Source organism: Rhyacophila brunnea, unplaced genomic scaffold (assembly GCF_057557595.1).
Source record: "Rhyacophila brunnea isolate RB1 unplaced genomic scaffold, BYU_Rbru_1.0 scaffold_13, whole genome shotgun sequence".
Taxonomy (NCBI): Eukaryota; Metazoa; Arthropoda; class Insecta; order Trichoptera; family Rhyacophilidae; genus Rhyacophila; species Rhyacophila brunnea.
Window position 1 is genome coordinate 7,935,436 of NW_028232785.1, and position 8,605 is coordinate 7,944,040.

Consider the following 8,605-nt stretch of genomic DNA (forward strand, 5'->3'; position numbering starts at 1 on the left):
CTGCTTCTGCCAGAGATATTGGGAATTTTGAAATATTTACCTTTGACCAACGTTGTTATCTAAAAGCCCAAATAATTCAGTTTAAAAAATCTATCTCTCATTTTGTTCGGTTGTAACTCAAAAACTACTTGTCCAATCAGTGACGTCCCGTGGGGGTAGGCAGATTGAGCGTCGCTTGGGGGCGGCAGATACTCGAAGGGCGGCAAATCGAGGAGAATCATTTGGTATTATATAGAAATAGCTACCTAAACTTAGTTATATTATAACCAGAGCTTTGGAGATGTTTTGTTCCGGATGCTTTTTTTTATTATTATCCAGTCGGTACTCGCAGCGATTTTAGTATGATGTCACCACGCTCAGCTAGAGATTTTTTTATTTTATTTTTGACTGCTCGGTTTCGTATACAAATGCTAATAAACTTGGCGCCTATACACATTATGAATATTTTTATAAATGTAAAACATCACAAACGAATAATAAATCAGTCATAATAATATAATGTCATTTAATCAGATTAAAGAGTTCCTTTCATAACAGTGGTAGGTATACTGCGCAAAAACCAATAATTATGTCGCGCCATAGTTATTAAAAGAAAATAATATTATATACGAGTATTATATCAACGTTGGTAACGAAACAAGGAGAATTTATGGTAGAGATTTATAGCTAGGTAGGTACATACCGTATTTTTTAATTTATCCAAATATTTTTGCCAGTCATTCGCGAGATTTAAAAGTTGCCGGATGTACCTATTGCAAATTGATACCTATTCATAATGATTATTAATCCTTATTGACATTTAACATAATCAATTAGTATTCGTGCATATAATAGGTATTTACGTTAAGTACCATCTAATTGTATTAAAAATGTACCATATTTATCGTGCTGTGAATACAATACTGTGCAATACCTTCTTTTAAGTCGTTTTTTTTGTAAACATATTTTTTGCTGATAATAGTGTGGATTTGTAGTTTATTTCAATCATCAACGGTTGAATGTTGAGACCATTAATCAATAGTGTATTTATGATTAAATTTAGGTTTATATTAAAAAAATAATGAGGAAAATTATTTTGTTTACATGATGTAGGGTACAATAATAGTATAGAAAAAATGGTGTGAAAATAATACATCTGCGTAGGTATTACTAAATGATACAAACCAAATGTGCCAGACATATCAACCAAATGGCATCTCAGACTCTGGTGATTTGGGTAAGTGTCTAACTAATATTATATTTATTCGCTTATTTATTTATTGATATCTAAATTTAATTTTGTATGTTTCAGCTTAGTGGTAGGTGTATATTTTATTAGTAATGTATCCAAACCATGGCCCCCAGAAGGGGGGGGGCTGACAGGGCTCTAACCTGGGGCTCGGGCTCGATAAGTGAGATAAACACTTATCACAAATTTGCTCTAATAGCAAAAAATTCTTTCCTTCAATAATAATATTATTTAAAATTATATGGTTACACAATACAATTTATAATTGTGTAGCGATACTCAAAAACTCCACAATTCAAGTGTATGTATTAAAATATACAAAAAAACACTAAATATACACATCAATTTTAACGCGTACACCATTTGGAAAACATTACTGTAGAGCGTCACACTGCTTTTATCCTTAGCGATAGGTAGGGGGGGGGGGCAAAAATCCTAACATAGGGCCTGCTTCAGGATGAGGGGGCCATGCTTCATACAACACATTTCTTAGATATTGGAGTAATGAAAGGATGATAAAAAAATGGGGCGGCATTTTGACGCTGCCTAGGGGCGGCATTTTGCCTAGGGACGTCACTGTGTCCAATATTTATGAAACTTGCACAGCACAGTGGCAACATATTCATACTGGATACATGAAAAAAATCGGCACTCTTTACAAGAAACTTGTAAAGCCAGTGCTCACCTACGCATCGGAAACCTGGACATTAACTCTGCAAAATGAACGAGCCCTGAACATTTTTAAGAGAAAAATTCTCCGCCGTACATATGGACCGATCAAGGACGGCACTAATTGGAGGAGAAGATATAATGCTGAGCTCTACGGGCTGTACGAAGATTGCAGCGCAGTTCAATCAATTAAGATTGGGACACTGCGATGGCTAGGTCATGTGCACCGTATAAATGGCAATGAACCGGCAAAGAGAGTGATGTCCAGCAATTCAATAGGGCGTAGAAGAAGAGGCAGGCCAAAGATTCGCTGGTTGGATGGAGCTGCCAGTGACTGCCGTATTCTGGGGGTACCGAATTGGAAAGCGGCCACACTGGATAGGGACAGGTGGAGGAAGCTGTTGGAGGAGGCCAAGACCCACACCGGGTTGTCGCGCCCCTGATGGTGATGATGACATGAAAAAAGTCTCGCAAATAACGCAGATGATGTGAAGGGTGGACTGTGACTTCGCTAACATCATTTTTATAAACGATATATAAAATATCTACCGACGTAGTCATGCGGAGAGATACAAATTTGTATTTATTTTATACTATCCCGGACGCAAACCAAATTAATATGTATACTAAATCGTATTCTACTCAAGACGTTTTCATGAGAACTATATAATTATTTAATGAACAGCTATTTATTTTATTCATCGAATAATTCACAAGATTTGAGAATGCAACATTCTATATTATAATATTTTAAAAACACTTCTGAGAAAATGTATTATAACCGATAGAAAAAATCTTTTTGAAAAAGTAAGACCCCGCAGGATCGAACCTGCATCTCTCGTGTATCGCGCCCACACACATATACCTACCACTATGCTAAAGGAGTCATACTTAATTGCGACAAATTTTAGCTAATGGCATTTTCACTAAAGCGCTTTCCAAATTGAGGTAGGTACTATTGGCGATCGGCATTTGTATTTTTATTCAAAGTAAGTATTACTTTTTATTACTAACCGACGTCACGGATCACTCCAAGATTTCTTTGTTGTAACTTACTTGAACTTGCTACTTATAATTTTTAATTAACTATTTTTTTTATTCAACGAATAATTTACACGATTTAAGAATGTAACATTCTAATTATGTAATGTACTTCTATGTGTATCTATGTTGAAGAAACAAAGTAGGGCTGAAAATAAATGTGACAAAGTCGAAAGTCATGTACAACTGCTTTGCGGGCCAAAAAGAGATCCTCATCAATAGCACTCTGCTTGAACAGGTGAAAAACTACATCTATCTTTGACAACAAGTGTCTATAGATGGATGTATATTTGATGAAATTGTTCGCAGGCTGGAGTGCTTTTGGTCGCCTGAATAATGTCTTCGAAACTGACCTCCCACTGTGCCTAAAACGCAAAGTGTTCAACCAGTGTGTGCTTCCCGTAATCACATATGCGTGTGAAACATGGACCCTAAGTAAAAGAGTGATCCAGAAACTTTGAGTAGCACAACGTGGTATGGAGAGGTGCTTACTGGGCATAACGCGAAATGACAAAAAGAGGAATGAGTAAATAAGGAGACAGACAAAGGTTTGCGATGTAATGGAGTTCGCAAAAAACCTCAAATGGAAATGGGCTGGACACATAGCTCGAAGAAGGGACAATCGTTGGACAAATTTAGTCATCCAGTGGTATCCAAGAGGAACAAAACGTCCGCAAGGTAGACCTAGAGGCCGCCGGATCAATGAAATGATAAAGTTCTGCGGAAGTACGTGGCAAGGTACGTGGCAGGACCGAGAGAAGTGAAATCAGCTTGGAGAGGCATTCATCCAGCAGTGGATAGATTCAGGCTGATGATGATGATGTAACAACCATAAATAATAATAAAATGAATGTAACAACTGCTAGTGAAAATCGTCGTAATTATCTAAGGCGCCCGTTATTATTAATTGGTAAAACATGCTGGAGCGAATCCAGCAGATACAGGTGGTTCAAATCCCGTCAGGTGTCGTATTTTTTCTACAAAAACGATTTTTTCCAGTGTGTATATACATGAGATGTTTTCAAATTATGTATATTCAGTATATAGAATGATACATTCTGAAATCTTGTGTCTTATTCGTTGAATAAAAGAAATAGTAAAAAAAAAACATTATTTATTTTTTATGTTTTCCAATTATGTACCTACGATGTATAATTATTTTTTTCTTTCCCTATTTCACACGGACGAAGTCATAGGCGATCGTTGTTAATTGTCAAAATTGACCAGTTCTGGTCGCGTCGAGTTCACACGTGCAACGCCGCTTAACGAAACGTTTCCCTACATTATACCGAGCCGAAGTCATCCGCCATCTATAGTTTATTCAAGACACTATGATTTATTGAAAGGGAAGTCGGTGTCTCCCTTACATAACTTAGAGTTTGCTCTTCTTTGACCCCACCCGATAAATAATTGATCGACCGCACGTACGCCACTGTATAGTAATGAGAGATTAATTTTAAATGCAAACGAATTGTCAGCACATGCCAGAGCTGTCGAACCCTATAGATTATCGGGTCCAGGTTCGGTTCTGTCGCAATAAAATTCGGAACCCCATTTTATACGTTCGATTCGAGATAACTTCAAGTGTTTTAAAAATAAGGTGTACATTTTAATAGAAACTAGGTTGACCGATGATTTAGCACCGCCGATTGGAAGCCAGGACGATGGACATCTGGGTACAGCAAAAAAATACACATACGTTCTGACTTAGACTAGCATTTATTAGGAAAGCGAGATTAATAAATAATATATAGTATCTATTAGTAGTGAAGGTTGGAGGTAGGCTGTTAAAATCCGATATAAATAAAATGATGTCATTAAATCATACATAATTTTTGATATTTTATAGGTAGAAGAACATTTTTTATTGATTATGGTGTGGTTAGGCAGGGCTTAATTGAATTTTAAAAACTAACAAATACTATTTACACGTGTATTATTAGTTTAATTAAATCAAATAAGTATGACTGACAAAGCTTAGTGTGCACTATTTATGTCGAATCTTAACAGCCTGCCTCCACCCCTTGCCACTGGTACAACCAACACCATCTGTAATAATATTATGAATTCTTAATTCATCGAAAACAAATAAGGGTAATTGTGCCGCAGAGGTGGACACGAGCTTTTATATTTTTTTTTTACGAAAACAGTTTATTCCATGTAGACAATTATAATAAATACATTTTTCTGTCGGCGCATCGGTTTTTCGATCCAATAATCGTTAGTTGAAAAAAAGAAATTTTCATACATTTTGATACACCATTATCACAAACTAAGATTGTGAGGTAATATTAGGTTGGGGTAAGTTAGATTAGGTTAGGTTATGTTAGGTCAGGTTTGGTTTGGTCTAAAAAGAATGTTGTAAAGTCTCATGTCCACCTCTGCGGCACATTTACCCAAAAAGGTATGACTAAAAAAGTGTGCACTATTTTTGTCTGATCGCCCATAGCGTACCTAAAACTATTATCGTTGGCTGGCTTTAATCGATTTTTAAAAAGTAACCAACACTATCGTATGACTGACAATGTTTAGTGTGCACTATTTATATATATCCTTACGATTATATTATCTTTTAAACGCTTTTCTTAATATTCATTCTAGGTTTGCTGTACAAAAAAATAATTCTGCGATCACTGACGTTTCACTAAGTTTCCACTTAATACAGGAAATTAACGAATCATATTTTTAATAATTAATGTTGCAGTAAAAGAAACCCCATTTCCTTACATTTCTTGTTATGTTGCCACATTAATTATGACCATTTCTTTAAATTCCTATAGAACATGGGTAAAGGATCATATTGTCTACCTACGATTTACATCAGAGTTCCTTAACCTTTTTGATCTGCGACCCAATTTAGGGTTATTATTATTATGGTTTGTGACGCAAGATAAAATAAATCAAATAACACTCACTGAAAAAAAATCATCGAATTATTGTGTTATATTAGAAAGGCTGCATCTTAGGTCTTATTCTGTCTGCAGTCTATTTCGAAATTTGAATTTCATTAGAAAACTAAAGAAATTATTAGTTTGGAGCACTGAAATCGCATGAAATGTTAACAATTCAATACAATATTAACCTAACAAATAATCCAGTTTATCGGCTATTTTCAAAATGTGTTTTCCGCTGTATTCCTGATAATCGAACAGTGCCGAAAAATCTTATATTTTTATTCTGCGACTTAATTTAATTGAGAAACACTGCTCTACAAAAGTACCGGGTACCCCATTCACTGCTGACCAGTTAATTACCACCGCTTTAGAAAGCGGCCGTGCATATCCACGGTTGTGCATATATGACGGGTGGTGGTGGTGACTATATACAGTGCTCAAGACACGCCTGGCGTGTAGCAATTAGCATGTTAAATGTGATAATTAACTGGTCAGCAGTGAATGTGTATGTAGCTAATGGCCACACGCCAGGCGTGTTTTGAGCACTGTCTGTATTTTAAATGATGATACAAAATGATAATACAATATGCCTAATAAAGTAATAATTTAATGGAATATTGGAATATTATAAAAAGTCGCTTTTGTCTTCTGTTCATAACACTTAACTGATTGACCTGCCAAGTCGGGCCCCAGGCTAGAGCCCTGTCAGCCTCACCCTTGTGGGGGTCATGGGTGCGGTCGCCGTTTATTATCACGTTGCGTTTGATTATATATTATTTTGACAGATTTTACAGTTAGTTTACGTCTCTAAATGAGCTTCGAGATGAGAGCATAATGTCTAATGACAGTTTAACCTGGAGAGTGCCATGCACGAGTTAACTCGCTAATTTTTATGTACCTCCAGCCACAAGCAAGATAACTCGCGAGTCCATCGTTAACAATACGTATATTTTCTGTCTATTCATGTGTATTTTCAAGACAACTATCAATGATTATATAAATACTGACTCAATTAACAATATTTATTTATCAAAGTTATTTATTTCATTCCAAAAATAGCTGGCCTACAGATATCTACCTAGTTCCAATGGCAATGGCATGTTCCAACATTGCACACTTGACTCGGTTAGCCGCTAAATCCGCTCTGAAGGTTTTTTTGAGTTCCGAGTAAATCACGAAAACTGTTGCGTGCATTTTCGATTATGTTGATGCTAGTAGTGGTGACGTTTGTACCTATAGCGATTTCAACGTATGCTAAAAATCATAATTGAAATCGCGACGTCTGATTGGTCGGCTATGTAGAACAATGACATTTATATGGACGAATCATCTGGAAAAATAAATGACACTCACTTTATTGTCGGGTCTGCCGAATGGCATAATCTGTTCTAACGCCATTACAATAAAGGTGATATTGCTATAAATTCCTGATGCTTTTCGTTGGGTCTGCCGAATGGTTCGGTTCGAACGGGTTCTCTCAAATGAACATTGACATTAGAAACACTGCTCTAACGCCATTATAACAAAGGTCATATTGCTATAAATTCCCGATGCGTGATATCGCATAATGGAAATTGCGTGACGTCTACCTGTACATGCGAATTTACTTGCTAGCTACTGTATTGAGTGCGTCGTCCATTAATAATGTCATTGATGTAGAATGACTTATTATGACACGTTATTAATCCTAGAGCGGATTTGGCGACTCAAGTCAATATTCATTTTCATTTTTTGACGAAACACGGAGGGATTTAAAACTCGCACCTCGACAGGCTAGTAGACCTATCGATATAGCACATACGTACGTTTATTTTACTAATTTTATTGAAAAATCGCTCAGAATGGATTTGGCGAGTAAGCGACTCTCTTATTGCATGTGACATGAACTAACCGTGAGCTCACGCCTACTCGCATGACGTGATCATAACGTGTTTCTAACATAATAGTATTTTGCGATGAGTCGACTATAATGCTATTTCATCATACATCAGCCGAATTCGCTTTTTTTTTTTATCTCTCACGTCGTATTAGTTAAACAGCAGAATAGCTGGCACTAGCTGACGTTACTATAACTTTTATTATTACAGTGGGTATTGTTTAGTTTATGGTTATCATGGAAACCTTCTCGTATAACCATAAAAACGTTTTATTTTTATTATTAACTATTTTGGTTTGGAGGTATGTAAACTTTTCGTCGCGTAGCTATTAATTCTTTTAAATCACGCGCGATCTACCCGTTCGTGACCGAGTGGGGTCTCATTTGCCCATTTACCGACAGATACTAATTGGGGACAGAATTTAAAAAAATACACTCTTTTATTAATTGTTGTTTGGTTTTTGAATGGCACTTTCATTGCCACTTTGAGTTTTGCGTAGTTTGAGAAGGCCGGAGGTTACGGTAATTGTCAATATTGGATTTAGTTTATTTTCCCTTTTACATCTTCACGGATGAAGTGAAATCAAATCGATTGAAATAATATAACCATGGAATACAGAATTTGTAGCAGTAGCGAAGGGTGGAGGTAGGCTGTTAAGATCAGCCATAAATAGTGTACATCAAACATTGTTAGTCATACATATTTGTTTTTATTGAACTAAGACTACAATAATTATTAACCGATGGTGGTGATTACTTTTTAAAAATTAATTAAGCTCTGCCTACCCAAACCATAATAGATTTGATATACTTTGGGCAAAACGGAAAAATCGTGTACACTTTTTCATTCACACTTATTTGTTTTCGTTGAATTAAGAATACATATTAAACATATTG